This window comes from Nelumbo lutea, chromosome 3, assembly GCF_056320005.1.
Source record: "Nelumbo lutea isolate HS-2025 chromosome 3, American lotus-T2T, whole genome shotgun sequence".
Taxonomy (NCBI): Eukaryota; Viridiplantae; Streptophyta; class Magnoliopsida; order Proteales; family Nelumbonaceae; genus Nelumbo; species Nelumbo lutea.
The window spans coordinates 35,924,244-35,950,116 of NC_142686.1; the positions used below are offsets into that span (position 1 = coordinate 35,924,244).

General features: G+C 37.8%; 1 protein-coding gene and 1 pseudogene across 2 annotated transcripts in view; both read left to right on the forward strand.

Annotated features, from left to right (window-relative positions):
* The window catches only part of ARF8 (auxin response factor 8), an 83,980-nt gene extending 78,125 nt beyond the window's left edge, over positions 1 to 5,855 (forward strand). Inside the window, exon 15 of the mRNA XM_088977179.1 lies at positions 5,606 to 5,855. The gene's annotated coding sequence lies outside the window, so the exon portion shown is untranslated. The remainder of the gene's footprint in view (positions 1 to 5,605) is intronic.
* A 14,797-nt stretch (positions 5,856 to 20,652) lies between these two features.
* On the forward strand, positions 20,653 to 22,603 carry LOC148864229 (tetrahydroberberine oxidase pseudogene; annotated as a pseudogene). The gene has a single exon (XR_016109415.1). The product of XR_016109415.1 is annotated as a tetrahydroberberine oxidase pseudogene (transcript).
* Positions 22,604 to 25,873: the final 3,270 nt, after the last annotated feature.

Consider the following 25,873-nt stretch of genomic DNA (forward strand, 5'->3'; position numbering starts at 1 on the left):
AGTGCAATAATTACATTAAGAAGTATATTGGTATTATTGAACTTTTCTTTCCTCTAAACTCTGAATGCAGAGAATGTTGTTCTGAATTCTAAATTATAAAAAAATGATCAAATATCCATTTTGACCCTATATATGAGAGTTTTTGTTTGTCTTTGTGGGGGTATCATTGGAAAACAAAAAGTTGTATGATTGCACTTTAAGAAATAAGAGATAGGAAGAAACGAACACCCATTTTTCTGTTGAAGTTAAAATATTTCTCTTAAGAAATAAGAGTTAAGAGAAAACAAACAGGCCCTAAGTCCAACATAATTCCTGGATGGGCTTGGGATTTTACCAAAAAAATAGCCCAAACCCAACCGGCCCAACAATATTTTATATAATAAAATATTAATAATATATTATTAAAAATATAATAATATACATTTTTTTATTAGCAAAGAAAATCATTTATTGATTTAAGTCTAAAATTAAGATATAATGCTTTCCATAGCAAAGTAGTTTGCGATACCTGTTTGGCTAACACATCTTTCAACCCATTAGCTTCCCTTTTAACCCAATTGAAAGTAGAGTTAAATTTCTTTGCATGTTGGTCAATCTGTCTAAAAGTGAATCTTAACTTCCAAGGTGCTGAGTCAATTTGATACTACACTATTTATATTTTTTCCTAACCCTAATTTTTTCATTCGACACTCATAGTTTTCAAGGCACCAAGGCGAGGCTAGGCGACAAGGGGACACCTAGTCACCTAGTCGCCTAGGCGGGCACCTAGGCAATGAATTTTTTTTAAGTAAAACAATATATCCTTGGGTAGTTCCCTAGGTTCCATAACCATCTTTCCTTAATAATTATTCATAGTTTTTGTAAGAAAAGTATAAGTTTCATGTTTAAGTCTAGAAAACCAAAATTTTATGAGAAGAAAAAGAACAAAGTAAAGAAAATTCAAAAAATATAGGGGCTGAACCCCTACTTTTGTTATAGGAAAGAAGAAAAGAAAAGGTGGAAGAAGAAGACATGGAAGAAGAAAATGTGTTGATTAGACAAAATTAGCCCAAAAAATGTGTTGAAGTAGAAAGGGATTCCAAGGTAGTAGTAGGCTGGCTAATTAGCCTAGAAATAGCTTGTTGGGGCTACAGGGATCTGTTAAAGAAAGTTAAGTGGATGACAAGTAATATGACTGTCAGGTTTCAGTGGGTCAGAAGATTAGTAAATGCAAGGGTTGATTCTCTGGCCAAGCAAGGGGTGTGTGAAGGGGAGATCTGTTTTAGGCTACTTTGTAATTGTGTTTCAGGCTTGGGCAGTTTTGGTGTATATGGTTCAGTCCTAGGGGGGGGAGGGGGGTAACATTTCATATTGTATTTTTGTTATTTGAATTAATAAAACTACTCTCATTTATCAAAAAAAAAGTTGTCTATAAAAGACAAAAATGCCATACAGGTGTATGACATGTACAAAAATGCTCTACATGTGACACATGGTAGGATCATAGAGGAAGAGGTAATTGTGGTTTGCACAGACTGACAACTAGTCTCCACCCTACAAACTGACACGTGTACCTATTGAATCAACCTAGGCACTCAAGCGAGTAATTGCCTTAGGAATATTTTGGAGCCCATCCCACGAACATATGTGCCCTAATCTACTTCTATAAACAGAGGTCCTTCTGATAGAACGAGGATGATTCCATCATTCACTCACTCGTTTGTGCATCTGATCATCCTTTCTCTCCCCAAGCTTCCCTAACTGAACCCTAATCTCCCATTCTCTTCTTTTTCTCAACTTTAGAACCAAGACCACTACTGCCTTACACCCACACTAGTGCCCTTTACGTGGCTTTCTGATATAGACAAATCGAACTGGTGGCTTCATGGGCTGAATCTGTGCTCCCTAGATCTTCTAGGCTTGAGTGCCATGGACTTGGGGATGTTGGTTAGTCTGGCTCCTATCAAAGAGGATGCATTGTCTAATGAAGGGAGGAGAGAAAGGAATATTTTTTTTTTAAAAAAGGAAAAAATAGTTCACTTTGGGGAAGTGATGTGGAGACAAAAATCAAGGATTATGGTTAAAGGAAGGGGATAAATAATATAACTTTTTTTCCATACAGTGGCAAGAGGGAGAAAAAGAAGAAACTTCATATTTAGGTTACAAGAGGAAGAAAGGGTGGTGGAGATTAGGAAGAAATCATTGAAACTATCAGGGGCTTCTATATCAAATTATTCTCAATTATAAATTGCTTCCTTGGTGATTTGTGGATGGGAAGAACTAGAGAGGTTCAAAAATCATGGTTGGAAAGGGAATTTGAAGAGGAAGTTTGGGTAGCAAATAAGGTGAAGGGAGACAATGCTCCAGGATCCAATGGTTTCAATATTTCTTTCGTTAAGTCTTGTTGGGGAATTGTTGAAAAAGATATTGTGGAGAGGTTTATGGCATTGCAGATTGATAAGATAATTTAGAAGAGTGCAAATGCCACTTTATCTCGATTATTCCTAACTCTTGAGATGGAGGATACTTATAGGGTGGAGGACTTCATGACAATAAGCCTAATTACCAGCCCATATAAGATCATTGCAAAAGTACTGTCAAGAAGGCTGAAAATGGTATTGTATGAAGTCGTAGGTCATACTCAAATGTATTTTGTGGAGGGAGACAAATTTTGGATGGAGTCATTTGAAAGTGAATGTATAGAATCATAGATGCATGAATTAAAAGTGGAAAGGTATATTGATATGCAAGTTGGGTATTGAGAAGGCATATGATCATGTGGATTGGGGTTTTTTAGAAAAAGTTCTTGATATAATGGGGTTTGGGGAGAAATGGAGGAGATGGATTTTTGCTTGCATTTCTTCAACTTCCTTCTGATATTAAATTTTTCCGAGCTTCAAGAGGCATTAGACAAGGTGATCCACTTTCTCCAATACTTTTTGTCTTGGCGACAGAAGTGATGAGTAGAATGTTAGTAAGAGGAGCGGAAAGGGGCTATTTGAAGGCTTTACAGTAGGAAATGGGGGATATGATGATTTCACACCTGCAATTTGTGGATGATGCTTTGATATTTTGGATATTCCGATATTGCGGTTGACTAAGTCCTAAGATTAAGAGCAGTCTTGAAATGTTATGGAATGGTGGCAGGGCAGAAAATAAATCTGATTAAAATGTTATGGATATTCCGATATTCCTTTCCACACACTCGCCTCATATGAACAGCTTACTTCCCTTGCTTCCCACCAAAATCCCATTACCCATATTTACTAACCACCACCCTCCTCCATAGAGAGGTCTCCCCCCTACCTAACCTAAATATCCATATCCATTTCCCAAGTAAGGCTTTGTTAAAAGGTCTCACCCTCCTAAATCCCAAATTCACTTGTTTTGCTCATTCCATTTCCAAATATCTTTATTATGATCATTTATCTCTAACATATCGTGTTTTTTTCCCATCTCTCTTGTATTTCTATTGCTACTAGTGTTGTAGAAGCAATCTTTGGTCTTGTAAAGAGCTATAAAACAAGAGATGAATGCCTTAAAAATAATACTTGATAGTTAGTGGATCTTCTTTAACCCAGGGAACCTATGGGTTGCATGTGGGTGCTGATGGTGAAATATAGGCCAGGGCTGATGGGTTCATTGAGATACAAGACTAGACTTGTGATAATGGATTATACCCAGACATATGGTATGGATTAACTAAGACTTGCTCTAGTAGCAAAAATGAATTCAATCTGTGTTCTCTCTCTCTCTCTTAACTTTTTATTATTGGTAATTATTTCACTTGGACGACAAAAATGCTTTCTTAAATGGAGATTTACAAAAAGTCTACACTTGCTGACTCCACTTGGTTCTTGTGCTTCATGAAACGAAGGCAAAGTGTGACAAGTTAGGGAACCAATTTATGAGCTGGAAGGACCAAGGCCTAGTTTGATTGGTTTATATGAGGATTTTTTTTTTTGGATCAGTTTGGAAAGAGTACAAATACTATAGAGTGCAAAGCCTTGTATTTTCTATTGTTTTGTATGTATTTACACTGTACATATTTGTATCTGTACTCTTTCCAAGCTGAGCCTTTGCAACAGAAATTGAAATAATGGATTTAGCCAATTTGAACTACTTTCATTGTATTTTATCAGTGGCAAGGTTCAAGAAGGGAGTACCGGTCTCTTGATGCAAATGTTTTGAATCTTTTTAAAGGAAACCAGAAAATGACTGTTAAACCAAATGATACTTCATTTATTGCAAATCTTCATTTTTCAATTAGGGTGGGCTTCTAAAACACAAGAAAAGGCTTCAATCCAAAGAGTCTTATACCTACTTCTAACCATTCTGGACATCTTTTACGTCATCAGTGTCATCAGTGTGATCAATCAAATCATGCTCCTCATTTGGAAGCTGCTAAGATGGAGTGGGCCTGTTTAAAATGGTTCACCTAGTATACAAATCTTGGGCAACTAAGAGTTATTGTATTTTTTGGGAAGTAATCTAGTGTCTTGGAAAAGTAAGAACTAGACACTTGTGGCATGTTCCAGCATTGAAGCCAAATCAAGGGCAATGGCTCATTGAATGTCTGAATTACTTCAGTTGGAAATTCTTTTAAGTGACCTTGGGTAAAATTTGAAACACGATTAGAACTTCATAATGATATAATCAAGTAGTCATCAGTGTTACCAACAGTCCTTTTCATGACCCGACGAAACATAATAGAGAAACAGTTTTGTCTGAAGATGAGTGAGTGATATTTGAAGATTCTGTTTTGATCCAGAAAACTGACCTTATTTTAAAGCCAATGAGAAAAAAGAGGTTTTATGCTCTTTCAAGTGCTGGTTTATCATATGAAGCCACATTTGAATGTATTTGGTTCAGAGCATAAATAAAAAATACAAAATAGGAAAATACATCCACTAGCTACACATTCAGAACCCCAATTTAAATCTTGTATTTTTATGAAACATGATATCAAAGTGCAAGAGGAAAATATGTTTTCAAACTAGAAATTGAAGTACATATTGCAGGTTTTCCTTTGGAAACAATAAATACACAATCAGAACCCCTATTTAATCAGTCATTCCGCCAGTTGATGCTTTGTCTTCTCTAGGTAATTGATGAGAATGGTTCAAAATATTGGTATCGGATGGAATATCAGAAAGACAATCTTAAGAGACAACAAGGTTGGGTAGCTGTGGGAAACAATGCAGAGTTAGCAAAAGATAAGCTTGGAAAAAGAACATAAGTGACAAGTCCCATATCATGGTTGTCTCTTGGTAATTTCGTCTGGCTAGCATTCTATTTTGGGGCAATATCAATGATTGGTAGGGCATGATACTGGAAGAACGTTGACCCATTAGCAACTCCCCCCCACCCAGGTGTGGACTTTGGTGAATACAGCTAATTGGATATTACTTTTATGATACTGGTTAATTCGTTATAGCCTCTTGGTTTTTCTGTTATCACGCCTTTCAGGTATCATAGTTTCTTTTACTTTTCACTTGTAATTTTATGGCTAATAAATAGGATACTAATGCTTTGTCAAAAATGAGATGTGCACTGGCACGGTTATGTCAAATTCTATATTCTTGTTGCTTACCATGTCGTATTGTCATTTGTTCTGAAAATGCAGCTTATTTTTATGGAGCTCAAAGGTAAGCGCTGCAATGCATCTGCCGACGGTAGTAATATAAAATGAAGTTTGCATTAATTAACCAAAAAAACACGAAGTTTGAATTACATTTTATACTCCATTTCCTATGTAATATATGCACGGACATGTGAACTTGAAGCCTCATAGATCTCCAGTTCAGTTTGACCTGAAGTGTTGTACTGATCTATTACTTCGCAAGGATATTAGCACTCTCCTGTGTTTTGTTTCACTACTAGTATGGTAGGTTTTGCATTCACACTATGTTTTGCTTGATTTTGCTGCATGTTAATTACATCGTGGTGAACTAAGAATAAGGTTCAAAATATGGTTATCTCCTATTGGGAATGTTGGATATAGACACGGAGAAATTTTACAACTCACTCAAGTGGTTTTACTGATTTACAATAAAAGAGGGGAGAGGACCAAGAAATTTTACTTGTACAGGAAGTAGCAAATTTCACCGATCAATATGCCACTGAGATACAACTTATGGGACTGTAATTGTTCATGCTATTGTTGCTATGGGAAATGAGTCTCTCTCCTACAATCAGCAATCACAAATGCACCAAGGTCGGTCTGAAGTGTTCAATAGGAGATGCAGGATTTTCTTCGTATCACGTTCAACAATGTGAAAGATTCAACTATCTTGCCATCTTCAAGCCTTCAAAGAAGGCTTGATACATTTAGAAGTTTAGAATTTAGGGTTTAAAGTTTTGGATTAGGTTTTCATATAAAGTGTCTGACCATGGTACATGGTAGGACTCGGGAGTGAATATGTGCTCTCAAACTGGCAGGGACGATAAGCTCCATAACTATGCAGCCAAGGGTTGGCATCTCTACTCGTAAAGATGGGATAGAAGTCATAGAACCATTTGGCAGCCGAGGGCAGCACTAGCGTTGATGGACCAGCCATCACCAACAGTCCACAAACAATCCTGCATTTGAGGGTGCGTCCTACACACTGGATCCTTCACAAGAATCCTCTGGAAGTACTAAACACTGAATCCTTTTCAGTCTTTCTTGCAAGACTGATGTCAAGAACAGATTTCTTGACTTTCTTTTCTGCAAAGATCTAATCTTGCAATGGCAGATGGCGGCGGCAGGAGGAGATCTCCAAATCGAAAAAGGCTGAACTGCTTTTTCTGTTTTTCTGGAGAGTATGAATCAGATCGGATCTAAATTCGTAGGAGGTATCCTATACCTCTTCAAGGTGGTTCGAAATCTCCTCCTTTCTTCTTGATTAAGAAACCTCCTTTTTAGGAGTTATCCCAATCCAAATCAGTATTTGGATAGGGGATAATCTTAATCCTTTCTGCAGATAGAGTTAGCTTACTCCTGATCTTATCAGGAGGTTACCAGATTCAAATCTAATTTGAATTTGGTCTCTTAGAGTGGATAAGGCTAAAAGGCCCAATCCTTTTACTAACTTTAATCTCAAATTCGCCCCATGGATGGGTGATCATATCAGCCCACCTCGAAATGGGCTTGTGGCCCATTAAGTGTTCAGTGTCTAATTACTTTCCAATCTGCTGCCCAGTTGGGCTTCTTTGTATGGCGTGGGACCCAAGCATTGATCTACACACCAGCCACATGGGTACGGCCCAGCCTTTAATACAAGGCCCAGCCGAATTCACTGAAAAACTCAATGAACCCCTTGATTCCATCATATGAACCCTATGGGCCCAACACTTACATTAAGTGGTCCCTGGGCCAAGCCATCTTATAAAAACCCAGGGACTGTGGGCAGGTGCAAGATTAGCCCATCAGGTATTATCCTCAATGGTCTTACACTTAACCTCTCAGCCCTTAATGATCAAGCACTGCCCGACAAGAGAGGACCTCTCCCTCGGCTGCAAGGTATAGTGCCGCACTCTCCTCTCACATGGATCCCGGGAATGAAAACCATTTGCAAACAATTCGAAACCGTACATATATATATAAATATATTAATTTTGCAAAACAAAATTCCAACGATTGAAATCAACTGCCGACAGTTTGGTTTCCATCAGAGAGAGTGCATTCACGATCATTACCCTTTGTCCGACAAAGTGGCTGATTCTGTCACTATGATCACCCACTCAGATGAGTTCTCAAACTGCCCCAACATACCCAGGTTTTGATCCCCGCTAAGGATCTCACTGATTGGCATATCAAAGGCAGCCTGATCCAACACCTAGTGAAATGTCATAATCGAGTCTAGGGGTCAGGTGTAACTTTCCAGTTTTGCCCATCTATCTCCAAGGTCCAGGGCAATACTGGAAATCTGGTCCGGTTCAAGGATTCAAGTAATCCCATACTGCATGTGCCTCGGGTCTTACCCTGATGGCTGAGACAGGCCATCCCAACCCTTGGTGGCACACCAGTATCAGCCTTGGCAGGATAAATCTCCCCAGACTTATCCAACGGCTGTGAACATTTAAAACTAACATGAGTCTCTATAAATATCCAGTTTTAGGGTTTTACACAAAATTAAACCAAACAACATGAATCAAACATGCACTTTATTTATTTCCACTAAATAACAAAAGTACATCAAATCAGATTGAAGCTAAGGGCATACAAAAACTGTCTAACAGCTCCCACTTGCACTTAGGTCCAATCTGGTACAAGCCGGAGTCCCATACTTTCCACGTGTTTCTCAAACACCTTCTGTGTCAGTGGCTTAGTCAATGGGTCTGCCACATTATCCGCTGATGCTACCTTCTGAATCAGGACGTCCCCTCTACCAACGATCTCCCGCAGTACATGGTACTTTCTCTCGATGTGCTTTGACTTCGAGTGAGCCCGAGGCTCTTTAGCCTGGGCGATCGCTCCATTGTTGTCACACAACAACGGGATGGGAGATGTGCTGGATGGAATCGCTCCCAATTCGTGTATGAACTTCTTCATCCACACGGCTTCCTTGGCAGCTTCACTTGTGGCAATGTACTCGGCCTCAGTTGTGGAGTCTACAGTGGACCCCTGTTTGCTGCTTTTCCCGCAAATAGCACACGATCCTATCGTGAAAACATAACCAGATGTAGACTTTCTATCATCTGGATCCAACTGAAAATCGGCATCGGTATACCCTAGAGCTTGCAGTGAACTACCATCGAATACCAGACAAAACTCTTTTGTCCTTCGAAGGTATTTGAGTATGTTCTTCACAGTAGTCCAATGCTCCTGCCCTGGGTTTGCCTGGAATCTGCTTACCACACTCACCACCTGAGCAATGTCAGGGCGAGTGCACAGCATGGCATACATGATGCTCCCTACGACTGAGGCATAGGGAACGTCTCTCATGCTCTCAATCTCCTCAGAGGTCTTGGGAGACATTTTCTTGGAGAGAGTGACTCCGTGCCTGAAAGGAACGTTTCCTTTCTTGGAGTTCTCCATGCTGTACCTCTTGACAATTTTGTCAATATAAGCAGCCTGGGATAATCCAATTATCCGCTTCGATCTATCTCTATAGAGTCGAAGACCCAGTATGTATGAAGCTTCTCCAAGATCTTTCATGGAGAACTGTTGTGATAGCCATACCTTGATCGAAGTCAACATTCCTACATCATTCCCAATGAGTAGGATATCGTCCACGTACAACACCAAAAAGGTGATCTTATCCCCACTGGACTTCCTGTAAACACAGGGCTCATCCGGATTCTGCTCAAAGTCAAACGTTTTGACTGCAGAATCAAAACGGATGTTCCAACTCCTAGAAACTTGCTTAAGTCCATATATGGATCTATTAAGTTTACATACCATGTGTTCCTGACCAGCAGCAATGAAGCCTTGCGGCTGCTGTATGTAGATATCTTCACTAAGATCTCCATTCAGGAACGCGGTTTTGACATCCATTTGCCAAATCTCGTAGTCATGGTACGCTGCTACCGCTAGCAGGATCCTAATGGATTTAAGCATGGCCACGGGCGAAAAGGTTTCCTCATAGTCGATGCCTTCTTTCTGAGTATACCCTTTCGCCACCAAACGAGCTTTAAAGGTCTCAATCCTGCCATCGGGGCCCTTCTTCCTCTTGTAGATCCATTTGCAACCAATTGCTTTTACCCCGGAGGGCGGATCCACTAGAGTCCAGACTCCATTGGTCTCCATTGAGTCCATTTCAGCTCTCATGGCCTCCACCCACTTCTGGGAGTCTATGTCTAACATAGCTTCCGCGTAAGTCACGGGATCCTCTTCACTAGTCAAAGTTTCCACCAGGTAACTATCCTGGTCATAATCATATCGGACTGGTGGTCTGGATACCCGGGTGGTTCTTCTAGGTTGGTCATTACCTGGAATTTGTGGGACATCACCCACTGCTCCTGAGCTCTCCTCATCAAGAACTATTTCCTGACGATGGGTGTCCAGGATGTAATCGGATTCTAAGAATTGGGCGTTTCGACTGCAGAACACTTTCTGCTCACTCGGGTCATAGAATAGATAACCCACCGAATCCTTTGGGTAGCCTATAAACATGCAACGACTGGTTTTAGATTCCAACTTGTCCGCACTTGTTCTTTTAACGTGTGCAGGACAACCCCAAATCTTCAAGTGTCTTACACTTGGCTTCCTTCCGGTCCAAAGTTCATATGGAGTTTTAGGAACTGATTTGGTTGGAACCCGATTCAGCACGTAGATAGCAGTCTCTAATGCGTATCCCCAAAAGGATGTGGGTAATTGTGAGCGTACGAGAAGTGACCGGACCATGTCCAACAAGGTCCTATTCCTCCTCTCTGAAACACCGTTGAGTTGAGGTGTAGCAGGAGGAGCTAATTGTGACACTATCCCATTGGCCTTTAAGTAGTCCCCGAATTCGTCAGAGAGATACTCGCCACCTCGATCTGATCAAAGGGCCTTAATTTCTCTCCCTAATTGTTTCTCGACTTCCTGTCTGAACTCTTTGAACTTTTCAAATGATTCAGACTTATGTCTCATTAGGTACACGTAACCATATCGTGAAAAATCATCTGTAAAGGTGATGAAGTACACGTGTTGATTCCGTGTCCTAACACTCAGGGGACCACATACATCAGTATGTATCAGGTCAAGTGTGCCTTCAGATCTTTCAGGCTTACCGTCAAATGGCCGCTTAGACATTTTACCTTGAAGGCAAGGTTCACAAGTGGGAAGATTTTCTACGGTTAGAAAATCCAAAGGACCATCCTTTACCAGCCTTGTGATTCGGTCAATACCGATATGGCCAAGTCGGTAATGCCAGAGGCACGTGGGACTTACTGTATCACGATTCCTTTTCTTGGGATTTTTGACCGACGTAGTTTCGGTTAAGTTAGTTTCCAGAGAAGGATGTAGAACATAGAGACCGTTCTCTAGTTCCCCGCATGCGATGAATTTATTATTCCGTTTAACAGTAATCATATTACTAAAATAAACAGTATATCCATCAGCACACAGTTTTGAAACAGAAATTAAATTTCTTCTCAAGTTCTGTACATAAAGACAATCTTTAAGTACAAGTATTCCTTCTTTAAAAACTAATTCTACTGTTCCTATTGCCGCTGCTGCAACACTTGCAGTTGTTCCCAAGAATAGTGTCACTTCACCTTCACTCAACATTCTGCTAACTTTGAACCCCTGCAGTGAGTTACACGCATGAGTTGAAGCCCCGGAGTCAACACACCAGGACACAGAAGTAACTAACATGTTAGTTTCTATGACACAAGTTTCGATGTTACCTTTCTTAGATTCCAGGTAGGCAGGACAATTCCTCTTCCAGTGGCCGGTCTGCTTGCAAAAGTGACAGACATCAGATGCCTTGTTCTTCTTCTGCTTCTTAGGTTTGGCAGCCTTCTTCTGAGGCTTCTTTGCCTTTCTCTTTTTCTTGCCCGATTTGTTAGTTTCAGCAAGCATAACCACAGGCTCATCCTTCATGAGTAGATCCTCGGCTCTCTGCAACATATTGCTGAGTTCCTGTACGCTGACATTCAGCTTATTCATATTGTAATTCATTGTGAACGTTTTGAAGGAAGAGGGCAAAGAATTGAGGATGGCACCCACTTGCGTGCCAAGATCTAGCCCGGATCCAAGAGCTTCAAATTCGTTAATGTATCCCATCATCCAAAGACAATGGTCATGAACTTTCTGCCCTTTGGTCATCTGTGCGGTCATGAACAATTTCAGGACCTTCTGTCGAGTAGAACGGTTCTGCTCTTCATACATTGTTCTTAGACTGTCCAATATGTCCTTGGCTAGTTCGATCTGATCGAACTGCCTCTGTATTGAGTTGTCTAATGAGGCAATGACAAAGCAGCGGACTAGGGAGTTCTTATCCTCCCACTCTTGGTAGTCCCTCTTACGGGCCTCAGAAGCCCTATCACCCGGACGTTCCGGGGCAGGATTTTTCACCACCTTGTCTAACTTTTCGGAAGTTAGGACCAGCATAAGATTTATGTACCAGTCGGCATAGTTTGGGCCCTTTAGCTTGTTATCGTCTAGAAGCTTTGCAAATTGACCGTTTGCCATTTTCTGATAAAATAGCAAAATCATTAGTCCACAACCTTAGTTTGATTCATGTTACCTACATAGATATGGCTTTTAATCTATGTTCCATTCCCATTTGTTCATCTCTGAGATTTCCCTCCTTTCTCAGTGACGGAGACGACGAAATGTCTCTGGAAATGTGGGAAATCACATGGGGTGCGTGAAGCCAACTGTTTCAGCTGCATAACCTCACCACCTTTCTATGACGGATCATATCCACTCAACAAATGAGTTTCCCTTTGGCCTCTGTCAGACAAGGTTCAGAGCCGTTTTTAGGTAAACCTTTCTGTCCAGTGAGTGCTTACCCATCATATTCAGGTTACGCCAAGGTACCGTGAGAGAGTTCCCATTTTCTGGTGAAGCCCCTCCCACATCGGTCTATGACGCCCCTATCATCTTATGAAACACTCTAATAGATCCAACAGCAAATGGATAGCCCAATTTTATGGTGCGTTTCCTCATTACTGAAGGACCCATCATTGTGCTAATGACGGAAGGCCTTTAGAGAGTCCATCACATGGGTCTCCCTATCACAAGCATTCATATTTGCTGGAGGGAACAAAAATGCCCTAGTTTTAATTTAGGTCAAACCAGAGTGGCTCCCACTGACTTTCATAAAGTCAGATTTCTGGTGGGCCTTAATCGGCTAGGGGTTCCGTACGCATCCCTTTTCAGGGTTGTGGGGCCCACTAAGCAAAGAGGGGTCATCCAATGACCTTGAAGGACACCATGGCAATGATGTGCATTCAGCCATGGTGTGCGCAAGAGCCACTAACGAGTCTTCATGGGCCAAGTACTTATGGCCCATGGTTGCAGCACATCAAACATCCAAACATCACATGTAAAGGAGGAATTGATCCAATCAATTAACTGCTGTAAAGCCCATTGAATAGCCCATTTAAAAATCTAAGTCATTAACAATTAATGACTACTAGGTGTATGGGCTGAATCGCAGATAGCAGTTCGGCCCATACAGCTTATCTCACAGTAATGGGCCTTTTGCAGTTTTAACCCTTTAAAACTGGGCTTTACAGGTGGGCCGAATTAATCCCTATAATTGAACATCAGATTTGGAACAGCAAGTGTGAGAAATACAGACTGAAAAACAGTCCCTATCGAACCCCAGATTCGGTCCAAACAGTTTTGGTCCAATCTAGTCCGAGAGGATCCAAAACTTATTTTCAATTCAAGAATTAATTCATGAAAGATCTGAAATTAATAATTTTGATTTCAAACAATTACAAATCAAACTATGGACTGTTCGCACCACCTGCAAAACAGAGGTTAATCACAAGGGTTGCAGTTTCACAAACTGCAAATCGCAGAAAGCGATTTCTCCAACTGCAAATCTCCAGCGCCGCGTTCTTCTTCCTTCTTCTTTAATCAAGAAAAAATAACAGAAATCCTATTTCTATTAATTACATTCTTGATCAAATCCTATGCATTCAGTCTAAAATAAAAAAAAAATATTTACAAACCGAATATAAATAAATAGAAAGAAAAAGGGTGCGCAGACTATCTGCGCCAAATCTGCACTGTGATCTCCAGGTTCTAACAGTCCATTAAATCAAAATAAATAAAGAACAATTCTAAATAAATTTTGGATTTAATAAAATTAATTTCAGATCAATCGCCCTTAACAAGAAACAGTTTCTTGAAATAAAAAAAAAATAATATGCGCAAATCCTGAAAGAACACCTTCTATCCATCTGCGCAGGGTCAGATCTGATTTTCTTTTGGTTCAAGATTCGAACCTGTGGCTCTGATACCACTGAAAGAAGGGTAGGATCCATCTAATGGACGCCATAAAGGTTGCGGAATGGGTGGGCGAATTTCAAATTCATGAATGAACATTCGAACCTGTGGGTTAGATACCACTGAAAGAAGGGTAGGATCCATCTAATGGACGCCATAAAGGTTGCGGAATGGGTGGGCGAATTTCAAATTCATGAATGAACACCTTCATTCATGAATTTGAAATTCGCCCACCCATTCCGCAACCTTTATGGCGTCCATTAGATGGATCCTACCCTTCTTTCAGTCCCTGCATTTCCACTGGAATTTTATTTTCCTCCAGTGTTTCATTCATATGTTCTCCCTTTACTACTGACTAATGTACCTCATGGGTATCCTTACATTCTTTCATAAATTTAGCATGATGATGGGTAATAGTAAGAAAATTTCTCTCATTTGCTTTTGGGGCCTTTGTAATATTTTTTTCAGCCATGGGTAACAAAGTATAACGTATACCCTCTTTTTCAAGTTGGTAGGTATTCTTCCTACCCATGTGCCTTGCATCTGTATCAAATTGCCAAGGCCTCCCTAACAAAATATGGCAAGCATCCATATCTACAATGTCACAATATACTTCATCATGGTACTTATCAATACAAAAAGGTACCTTGCAGCATTCCTCCACCCGTACGCCGCCTCCTTCCTTGATCCACCCACTTGTATATGGGTTTGGATGTTTTTCAGGAAGTAATTGTAACCTTTGTATGTCATCCCTGCAAATAATATTTTCTTGACTGCCACTATCAATAATTAAATCAAATAATTTACCCTTGACAGTACATCTAGTACGGAACAATCTGTGCCTTCGAGAAGTATCTTTATTTTTCTAAGACAACATTAATTTTCTCACAACACAGGTATACTCTTCATGTTCGTCTGGACCCTCTTCATCTTCCCCATCAGGTCCACAATATACTTGCTTTTCCACATCTTCTTCCTCCTCCCTTTCTACCATATTAACTGCCTTCCTCCTGAGACAGTCACTACATCTATGTCCAACCTCATTACATTTAAATCATTTAATAGGAGCAGGCTTTGCATAGGGATTACTGGGTTTTGGAGGGTTGGAAGGGTTACCTCAAGTATGTCCTCCTGTAATAACCTTACCGACGTTAACTGTACTTGCCAGGTGAGAAGGCTGAACTGCCGGGACGGATTTGTTCCTGTCGACAGTTGTCGGTCTGTTGTCGCTTCCGCTGTACTGGCGATAATTATCACTACGTGCCTTGTCTTGGAACATCAATTCTACTTTCAAGGCTAGGTTCCTTGCTTCCTGCACACTAAAAACCATCTGTACACCAATTTTATCTCTGATGGATGGTCTCAAACCGCTTAGATAATGGGCTGCCTACTGGTAATCAATTTCAGATAATTGATTTCTTTCAGCTAATCTCAAAAATTCAAATGTTTATTCATTAACACTACAAGAGCCCTGCGCACACTATTGGTAAGATTCAAACATGTACTGTTCATAATCTGGGGTAAAAATCTACCTCTTATAAGCTGTTTCATGCGCCTCCAAGTTCGGATAGGACCCCTTCCTTCTCTGATCCGGGTCTCTCTTAGGCATTCCCGCCAAACAGATGCGCCTCCCTTTAATCGAAAAGCTACCGGTTTTACCCTTCGTTCCTCTGGTATCTCCATGTACTCAAAGAATTTATCGACTTCTGGGATTCAATCTAGAAGTCCCTCTATGCCAAAATCTCCACTAAAAGTAGGAATATCTACCTTGAGTTTAAATTCATCATTATTCCTACGGGGATTGAAATTACTTTGATTGTGCCAATTTTGGTCGTTTCTGTCGTTGCCGGGAAGGATTGGAGCACCACCAAATTCTAAATCATCTTCACTGTCGTTGTCAAGAACTGGACGTCGGAATGCAGTATTGATGGGTGGTCTGTCGTGGTGGTCTCCTTCGATCTGATGTGGATTTTCCCGGTTCCGTGGAACAACCTCCCGTAACAAGGTTCGCAGTTGTTCTGTCACCTCTGCCAACTGTTGTTCGATGTTACGTGTGGTCGTGTGTTGTTCTTCAATCGCTCTCCAAACAGCTTGTAACCCCTGATCTTCGTCACGGGGTGGGTTGCAATTGCTACCATCTTGGTTGGCCATCTGACTGGGTGAACTCCATGCTCTGATACCACCTGACGCAGCGTGGAAGCAATGGAAAACCGGAGCTGGCTATGCAAGCACCGGGCGAACACTAGTTTCTAGCGAAACTACACGATTTCTCTAGGAGAGAGAAAAGGTGGCAAAAATTGAACAGGAAATCTGAAGAAATTCTGAAGTCTGAATTGTGTCTATTAACTGGAAAATAGCAGTATTTATAATACACTTGGGAGTTGTAAAAGAACTAGGAAAAGAAATTAAATTTGTAAAACATATCAACTTGTAGATAGGATTGAATACTCCTTGGCTTGATCTCCTCCGTCCGATCTCCCTTGATCTTATCCATGCATGAATCTTGGATTATCTTGAATTCTTTAATTCTTGATGGATATTGAATTCTTGAATTCTTGATGGGTCTTGGATTCTTGAATTCTTGATGAGTCTTGAATTCTTGAATTCTTGAATTATCTTGGACTCCTGAATTCTTGATGTATCTTGAATTCCTGAATTATCTTGGATTCTTGGAGTTCTTTGGCTTATCTTGAATCTTCCTATGAGTTGTCGCCCATATGATGAGATGGGCCTCCATCATCTACACTCATCGTCATTAAGGTCATGTTTGGTTTACTACTATGAGCTTCATTCTCACAATTCTTATTCATCTTGGGAAAGAATGTACAAGAATGAATAATATATTAACATGAGAGCATTTGGTTGCAAAATTCTTTCCATGGGCCTCATTCCTTTTAGAATGAAAAACAATCCTGTGGCACAAAAATCGAGGTAACGTGCAACAAGAAAACTAACCATGCCTTATGTTGTTCATTTTCATTTTTCAAAGAAGTATCGTGCTAGCAATCATAACCGCTAGCCTAGGTCTCCAAATCACCGGAATAAATTTTTTTACCGGTAGATGACCGACAATCAACGATCAGTTACTGCTATCGTGAAAACATATGCCAATGGGCAATGGCCACTGATCATTAAAATTGCATGTAAAATCATCCTTAAAACCAAGGTCAATCAGTGAACAATCCTGTAGGATATTGCAAAGAGTCGCCACCTTGGCAAGTACCCATTGCTTTCCCTCCCAGCTTCTCACTAGACTAATATTACAGTGAAGAAATCATAATTAGGGTAATTAGCAAACCACCAAATTGTTCTATAGGACTTTTTTCAAAGCATTTAGTTTCAGAAATAAACATTACTTCAGGGGTAAATTTGTTTGGAACTAGCAAAGTTTATGGACTTCTACGGGGGCTCCCTCTCCCTTGGCAGTTCAGGCCACCCTATTATTTTCATGGCTGATCATGGGGAAACTGAGGACTCACCTCCCAAGACCCCAGCCCCTTGAATAGTGAAAGAGTCAATTTAATATATGGCCCATCAAGCTTCAACATGGGCCTTTCATATCTCACCTTTTAATGATAGAAACAAGGTAGCCTTTCATATCTTGATCTCCTTATTATTGTTTAAGAGGGTGGATGGAACCTCCTTGTAAAATCATGGTGATTTTAATTCGAGCAAAACAGACCCAAATTTTAACCTCATTGACTGATAGTTCTGAATAGGGGTGGCCCTCTGAAAATCTATACAAGTTCTTGGGTGGGAGACGTAAATTTTTATTACTCTCTCAAAAAAATATTCCTGGGAGGGAGGAGACGTAAATACCTTACGTCCTTATCCCTCTGAAAAATCTATACAAGTTCCCCCAGCTCATCATAAATAAAAAAAAAAAAAAAAAGTTTGGAGGAGGAAGAAACCAAACAGACTATACACAAATGTACGGAATATCAGAATTCTGCATAAAGTTGTGTAGTTATATCACCGACATAGTTAGCAAGACTATCAGCCACTCAATTTCCCTCACGATCCGTATGGGAGAAATGTCTCCAGGCGGAAACGATTCATCCAGTACCATAACCTAGGGGTGCCCACGGTATTGGACTTTTTTTTTTGAAACCGAATTGGGGTTATTGGTTTTGAAAAACCAGTAATCCAAATCGAATCAAAACTGATCAATTAAACGATTGACCAGTTTAATTAATCATCGGTTTTTTATTATTTATAATATATTATAAATATATATAATAAAATACTAGAAATATATATAATATTATATTTTAAATAATAAATAATATATTATATTTTATAAATATAATGTATATTTATTAATTTATAATGTATAGAATATATAAAATATATATATATATATATATCATATAAATATATGTATATGATCGATTTGGCTAACTGCCGATTTTCTATTTTGATTAGCTGAAATTGAACCGATACCTTTGATTTTATAAAATACCAAACCAAAACTCAACCAATCAATTTAATTAACTGAATTTTTTAGTCGGTTTTAATTGATTAATTTGGTCGATTCAGTTTTTCGGTTTTCGTTGCTCACCCCAACCATAACCTCTAGGGAGTGGACATTTACCATTAACAAATTGAATCATAAAGAGGAAATCTGAACAGACCTCTACCTTTTCGAATCCGAGTGCAACGACCCGTTGGATACCATCCAAAAGGGTTGAGGCTTCAGCTAGGCTTACCATCCATATGACAATAGAATCTAAAAGAAGCTGAGATAAACTTATTACGGGCATCCAGCATCCTTAATGTTTAGCAACTACAAAGAGCACCTTTGGCTAAAGGTAACGGCGTAGTTAAGAATTTGATTCTCATAACCCAACAAGTCTCGCTTTGTTTTTTAAGTAAAGGGTTCCACTATGATATCGAAAAGATATGATATTCGAAAAACTTCTGATCGATCAACTGGAATCATAAACGTGACAGTAAATCAGGTGTTATTTATCAAAATTCATGAGTGGATTTTAATTGGTCAAAATAAACATGTGAGATCAATTTATGCGTGGGAAAAAGGGAATTAATGTAATTTTGCATAAAATATAACATTGACAAACCCTAACCCATCATCTTTCCGTTGTCTTCTCTCTCTCTCTCTCTCTCTCTCTGCTAAATGGCTACATGAGATCTGGTTGTTGTCTTCTCCATAAGTGATTATCAACCTCTACTCAACGGCTACAACAGATCTTCTCAACGACTCTCCCATTCTATATTTATATGTATGTTTGATCAAAAAGTTTTTGTTTTTTCAATGCATTTTCCCTTTTTCTGTTGTCTAGTTGAAGCCCCACTTTGTTGTTTCTTTAAACTTTGTTCCATTGTTGGTTTTATATCAATTCGGCAATTGTTTCTTTGAACCAGTCCGTTATCTATTTTTCTTCTTTTGCTTCAAATTACAATTTTTTTGCTATTTAGGTTTTTTTATTCCAAAGCATGGTTTTTAAAACCAGATCGGAAAAACCAGGAATCGGTCAAGTGACCGGTTCCGTTTTACCCTAGAACTGTTATTTTGCCAAAAACTGTTGACCTTATTTTCTTGCTTTTCATATCTTCTTTCTTCATATATATCACCTTGGGTTTCATATTTTCTTCATTTTCTTCTAACAAGTATTAAACAATTATGTTTTAAAGACATTTTATTCTTAAATACTTTCTTCACCAAAGAATTTAGCATTCATTCCAGCAATTTTCATAATTCTAATTTCATTATAATCATCTTCCATGCATGCACTATTTTGCCTTTTAGACCTCATTATAATCGAATTTGGACTCCTTTATAGCAATAATGGTTGTGAAAAGCAAAAAAAAAAAAAAAACAGAAGGGTCCATAATATCATTTGGAAAGTTGAAATCTCTTTTTGCTCTTCTAAACCTCTGAGTACAGTGAAATTTGTTAGGTATTTGAATGCGGTAACCTAGAATGTTAGTGTAAGAGCATATGTTATAAGTGTTTGCAAGTTAGCATTAGTGATATGTGATGCATGCAGTATTTGGATTTAACTTATTATGACTTGCACGGAATCAAAGGCAACTATCTGTTTTATATATTCTATATAATTATAAATGTTTACATTAATTACTAATTTATAATTAATAGAATGATTGATTAATCAAAATTTAAATATAAGTAATAAAATAATTTAATGGCAATCAGTAAAATAGTAAAAATAATTTAATATTTAATAAATTATGAAAATAAATAAATAATTAAAATATTAATTATTTTTAAATTAAGTAATTATCTTTATTATTCATTCAATTGATTTATTAATTGTTTTACTATTTTCTTAGTTATCTAGTTATTTGGTTAGCTAGATCACTATTTCTGTTTAAACTTCAACATTTTATTTTTATAATTATTTTTTGAATTATCTAATAATTATTTATTTATTTAATCATTTGAAATTTTTCTTAACTAATTAATTTTTATTTATTTATTTATTTATATCTCATAATTAGCTAATTATTTTACAACTTTATCAAACGCCCCACTGGGACCCGGACCCGGACCCAGCGAGTCAGCGTGTCAAGTTCTGCTGCACCATTTTTTATTCACAACTCGCAATCCGGACTAGAAACCAGTCAAATGAAAGAAAGTGCAAGATTAATCCAATCCAACCGCCCCTGATTGGCAACGTAGAAAGATTATTAAAAAAACTAAGTGTGTAGAGAAGAGACTTCATTTCTACCACAAACCGGCCCTGATTGGCAACGTAGAAAGATTATAAAAAAAAAAAAAAAAAAAATCAAGTCAACAGCCATTAAGTGTGCAGAGAAGAGACTTCACCTCTACCTGAATTTTCCATTGCTTAATTATTATAAAGACCCAAAAAATCAAATTTTTCTCTCAAAGTCTCTCTGAAAGACTAAACTACATTACAACCAAAAAAATTTTTCGTCAACTTAAACATATATTAAATAAGCAATCACTGCATTGGTTTCCCAGTCACCTCAAAGGAAAATGCAGACTTCAAGCTTTTCTGTATTTTCTTTGCTCTACATCCTCCTCCTCTGTTCAGTTTCATGGTCATGGGCTTCATCAGATTCAACTCACTGGACCTTTTTACAGTGCCTCGAAATCCATTCTCAGTCATCCATCCCAATCTCAGAAGTGCTGTACACCCCAAACAATTCTTCTTATTCATCTGTCTTGCTATATCCTGTACACAATCTTAGATTTTCGTTGCCTTCCACCCCTAAACCTCTGCTCCTCATCACACCATTGAATGTATCTCATATCCAAGCAACTGTAATTTGTTCTAGGAAAGCAGGCCTGCAACTCAGAGTTCGAAGCGGTGGCCACGACTACGAGGGCCTTTCATATGTCTCTGCTGTCCCGTTCATCATTGTTGACCTGCTGAATTTTCGATCAGTTGACGTTAGTATAGAAGATAACAGCGCATGGATTCAAGCTGGAGCAACTCTTGGGGAGGTTTATTACAGAATTGCAGAGGCAAGTAAGATCCATGGCTTCCCCGCCGGGAGCTGTTCGACTGTAGGCGTCGGTGGTCACTTCAGTGGAGGTGGGTTTGGTCGGCTGTTCAGAAAATACGGCCTGGCTGCTGATAATATCATCGATGCTTATTTAGTCGACGTTAATGGTAGAATTCTTAATAGAGAATCCATGGGGGAAGATTTGTTTTGGGCCATCAGAGGAGGAGGCGGAGCAAGCTTCGGCATCATCGTATCTTGGAAAGTCAAACTAGTTCCTGTTCCCCCAGTGGTGACTGTTTTCAGTGTTGATAGAGCCTTGGGACATGGTGGTACAACAAAGCTTATACATAAATGGCAATTCGTTGCAGACAAGCTCCATGAAGACATCTTCCTCCACATCCACATAGCAACTACTACAGATCAGAAGGGGAATAGAAGTGTTCAAGCTTCATTCGACTCTATGTTTCTTGGGGGTTCTGAGAAACTTCTGCAAATGATGGATGCCAGATTTCCTGAGCTGGGTTTGAAGCGAGAAGACTGTATTGAAATGAGTTGGATTCATTCCGTCCTCTATTATGCAGGTTTCCCAACCTCTGAACCCTTGGAGGTTTTGCTGGACAGGAGGCCTCAGTTCAAGAGCTTCTTCAAGGCAAAGTCTGATTATGTGAAAGAACCCATTTCAGAAACTGGGTTAGAAGGAATATGGAAAAGGCTTTATGAAGATGAAGGGGCATCTATGATCTGGATTCCCTATGGAGGAAAGATGAATGAGATTCCAGAGTCTGAAATCCCTTTCCCTCATAGAAAGGGGAACATCTATAAGATTGAATATGGTGTGAACTGGGAAGAGGGAGGAATTCAGGCATCCAGAAGGCACATAGGTTGGATCAGAAAACTATACAGGTACATGAGGCCCTATGTATCCAAGTCTCCAAGAGCTGCATATGTCAACTTTAGGGATCTTGACTTGGGTACCAACGGTAAGGGTAATACAAGCTATTCCCGTGCCAGGATTTGGGGTGAAAAGTATTTCAAGAGTAACTTCAAGAGATTGGTTCATGTGAAAAGCATGGTTGATCCAGGAAATTTCTTCAGACATGAGCAAAGCATTCCATCATGGAGATCTTGATTTTTTTTTTTTCTGAAAGTAAAGAGATCTTGATTTGGATACATCTATAGCTTCTATCATGAAATAAGTGTATGGATTTTGTATCTTCGTCTTTTTTCTCTTGTATCTTCATCTTTAATCAAATTTAATAAAATGGTTCTGTTATTGATAAAAAAACTAAATGCCGGGATTTTGTAATAAGAATTCCAATACAAGTGACTTCTTTTTAAGTAAATAGGTTTGATCATTTTTTCATATTTTATGTTAATATTTGCCACCACCAATAAAGGTGGAATCATGGCCTCATGGGAACATGCATCTAAACATATCTTAACTCCTCCCATTTGCCACGTTTAATTGTTTATTGAGACTTTTTCTCTTGTGCCATATAGGGATGCAAGTTGAAGCAAAACTAAATTAAATTTAGTCTATTTACACTCCCATTTATGTACTTCAGTACAAATGAACTTCGCAGTTCGCACCACAAACAAGTTTAGCCTAAGATACAATTTTGGTAATATCTAGAACCAAAGATTCCGACCCCAAGATGCAATTTTGTTCTTTTTTTGTACACTTGAAAGTTGAAACCTGTTTAATGCTACATACAAACAAATTAACAATTGACACAAAAACTATCAACAGGTGGTACTTAGAAAAAAAAATAAAAAATCACGAAAGAAGAAAATAGAAGGGCAGTAATAGTCAATAGTGTATGAGGCTCATGCCACATCCACATCAGATCATATATATGCATTATTATACATCGAGCCAAGGTTTAAAATTTTGTCACATATCAGTTCGTATCAGCCAATACATATCGGTTTTTCGATTTACCGGTACGAGAGACGCTCCTAAATCGAAGGTACCATCTCTTTTCGTCATGCCGAAACAGTATCGACTTCGTATCGGGCTGGTATCGGCTCGTTTCAGTATGATTCGGCCAATACGCTACCGATACGGTAGCATATTGGCCGATACACGATGAATTCACTGTTACAAATAGAATAGCCTTCGAAAGAGGGCTTCTAAACCCATTTCAGAAGCCCACTTTCTTCCCTAAACCCTCTAAAAACTTTCTTTACATTTCTAAAGACTTAAATCTAGAAAAAAACCCATCAAAACACCTACAAAATTGAAATATTCAACAAGGTTTTCAATGTTGTTTAAAAAGTAGCGAAAATATGATGTTTTTTCAAAATTTTTTACATTTTCAGCCAATGTTTTTGGTTTTTTTTTTTTAGTTTGGATGCTTGAAACATCTTTATGTATGTTGATCTTCTATTCTTATTAGGGCTGCAAGTCGGGCCGGGTTGAGGCCAACCCAAGCCCAACCCTAAGTTCTAAACCCCAAACCTAACCCTAACCCAATCCTAACCCTAACCCGAACCCTAAACTAAATTCCTTCGACTCTAACCCAACCCAAAGTCAATTTCAGGTTGGGTTGGGCTCGAATTGGGCCCAACCCAACCTTCTTCCCATCCTTTTAAAACCTCATAGGAGCCCAACCCAACCTTCTTCCCATCCTTTTAAAACCTCATAGAATTTCACGATTTTAGATCTTAACTCAACTTTCACTATATATATTAATCCTATGTTTCATTAGTATTTGTTTGTTGACGTTATTTTTTGTTCTTTTAATACAAAATAAAAAAAAAAAAGTGTTAGAAATGACTATACTTTATTATGAGTTATGATTTACGATAGATCTTTCTTGGGTGGCAAACAGCATAGAAGAGATGAAGAATAAAATTTTCAAAAAATATAAAATAGTGTTATTAAGGTTTTAGTCTTTCTGATTAGGATTAAGTGAAGTGATTATCTTAAAAGAAATACATGATACTATGTGGTGGGGACTATACAAATATCATGTATCTAAACAAATTATTTATATATAACATGTACTATAGAGTTGGATTCGGGTTGAGTCGGGTTGGCTAAGGGGTCAACCCTAACCCAATCCGAAGTAAAATTGGGTTCATAAATTCAACCCTAACCCTAACTCGAACATCAACCCAACCCAACTTTTTTGGGTTGGGTTAGGGTTGGGTTCGGGCCAACCCAACCCAAGTTGCGGCCTTAATTCTTATGCAAAAAATCCCACTTATTTTTCTACTATATGTAAATCTTTGTGAATATTTGAAGAAATTCTAGAATAATAAAATATCTGAAAAAAAAAATGAAATTTTTAGGTTTTTATTTTGATCTACCTATAGAAATTGGTTATGTTGTAGATCTATGGATGATCTACCATGTCCATATATCAATAGAATTTTTTCTAAATAATTGATTTTTTTTCATAATAAATAAAAAATATATAATTTCTTTAATTTTATGTGATCTAACCCTATAGGCTGAGTATGTTGTAGATCTATGGATGATCTACCATGTCCATAGGTCAAATGATTTATTTTCTAAATAATTTATTTTTTATTTTCGGAATAATATATGCATATATATATATATATATAATTTCTTTAATTTTATATGATCTATCCCTATAGAGCAGAAGAAAAACCTATAGATTGAGTATGTTGTAGATCTATGGATGTAGCATGTCCATTGATCAAATTCATTCAATTTTCTGTTACATATTTACTTTTCTTAATTTTAATTTAAATTTTAGAACAAAACATGAAAAATAATTACTTGATCTATTATGTCCATAAACCCACTCAATTTTTCTGTTACATATTTACTTTTCCTAATTTTTATTTAATTTTTAGAATAAAACAAGCAAAATAATTATTTGAATATATAAAAATAAATAACTATTCAGTTTTTAGAAAATTAGAATGAAACATGCAAAATAATGTCCATAAATCCATTCAATTTTTCTAATATATATTTAATTTTCTTAATTTTAATTTAATTTTTAGAAAAAAACATCCAAAATAATTATTTGAATAAAAATAAATATATGTTCAATTTTTAGAAGATTAGAATGAAACATGCAAAATAACTACTTGATCTATTATGTCCATAAATCCATTCATTTTTTCTGTTACATATTTACTTTTCTTAATTTTAATTTAATTTTTAGAATAAATTAATGAAACATCCAAAATAATTATTTGAATAAAAATAAATAATTATTTAGTTTTTAAAAAATTAGAATAAAACATGCAAAATAATTACCTGATCTATTATGTCCATAAATCCATTCAATTTTGCTATTACATATTTACTTTTCTTAATCTTAATTTAATTTTTAGAATAAAACAAGCAAACACATTAGAACTGAATTGAGTACTTATTAAATAGTATGTTTCTGTTCCCGTATATTGATTATAATATATTTTTTCATAAAACCCTCTAAAACATGTTATTTTTATACATAAATAACCCATTTATGTCTTATATTTAGTGATACTGATGTTTGTTTATGATTTATTAGAGTATTTATAGCATTTCCATGTGTATCTTAATTTTTCGTCCATATCCATGCATATTGA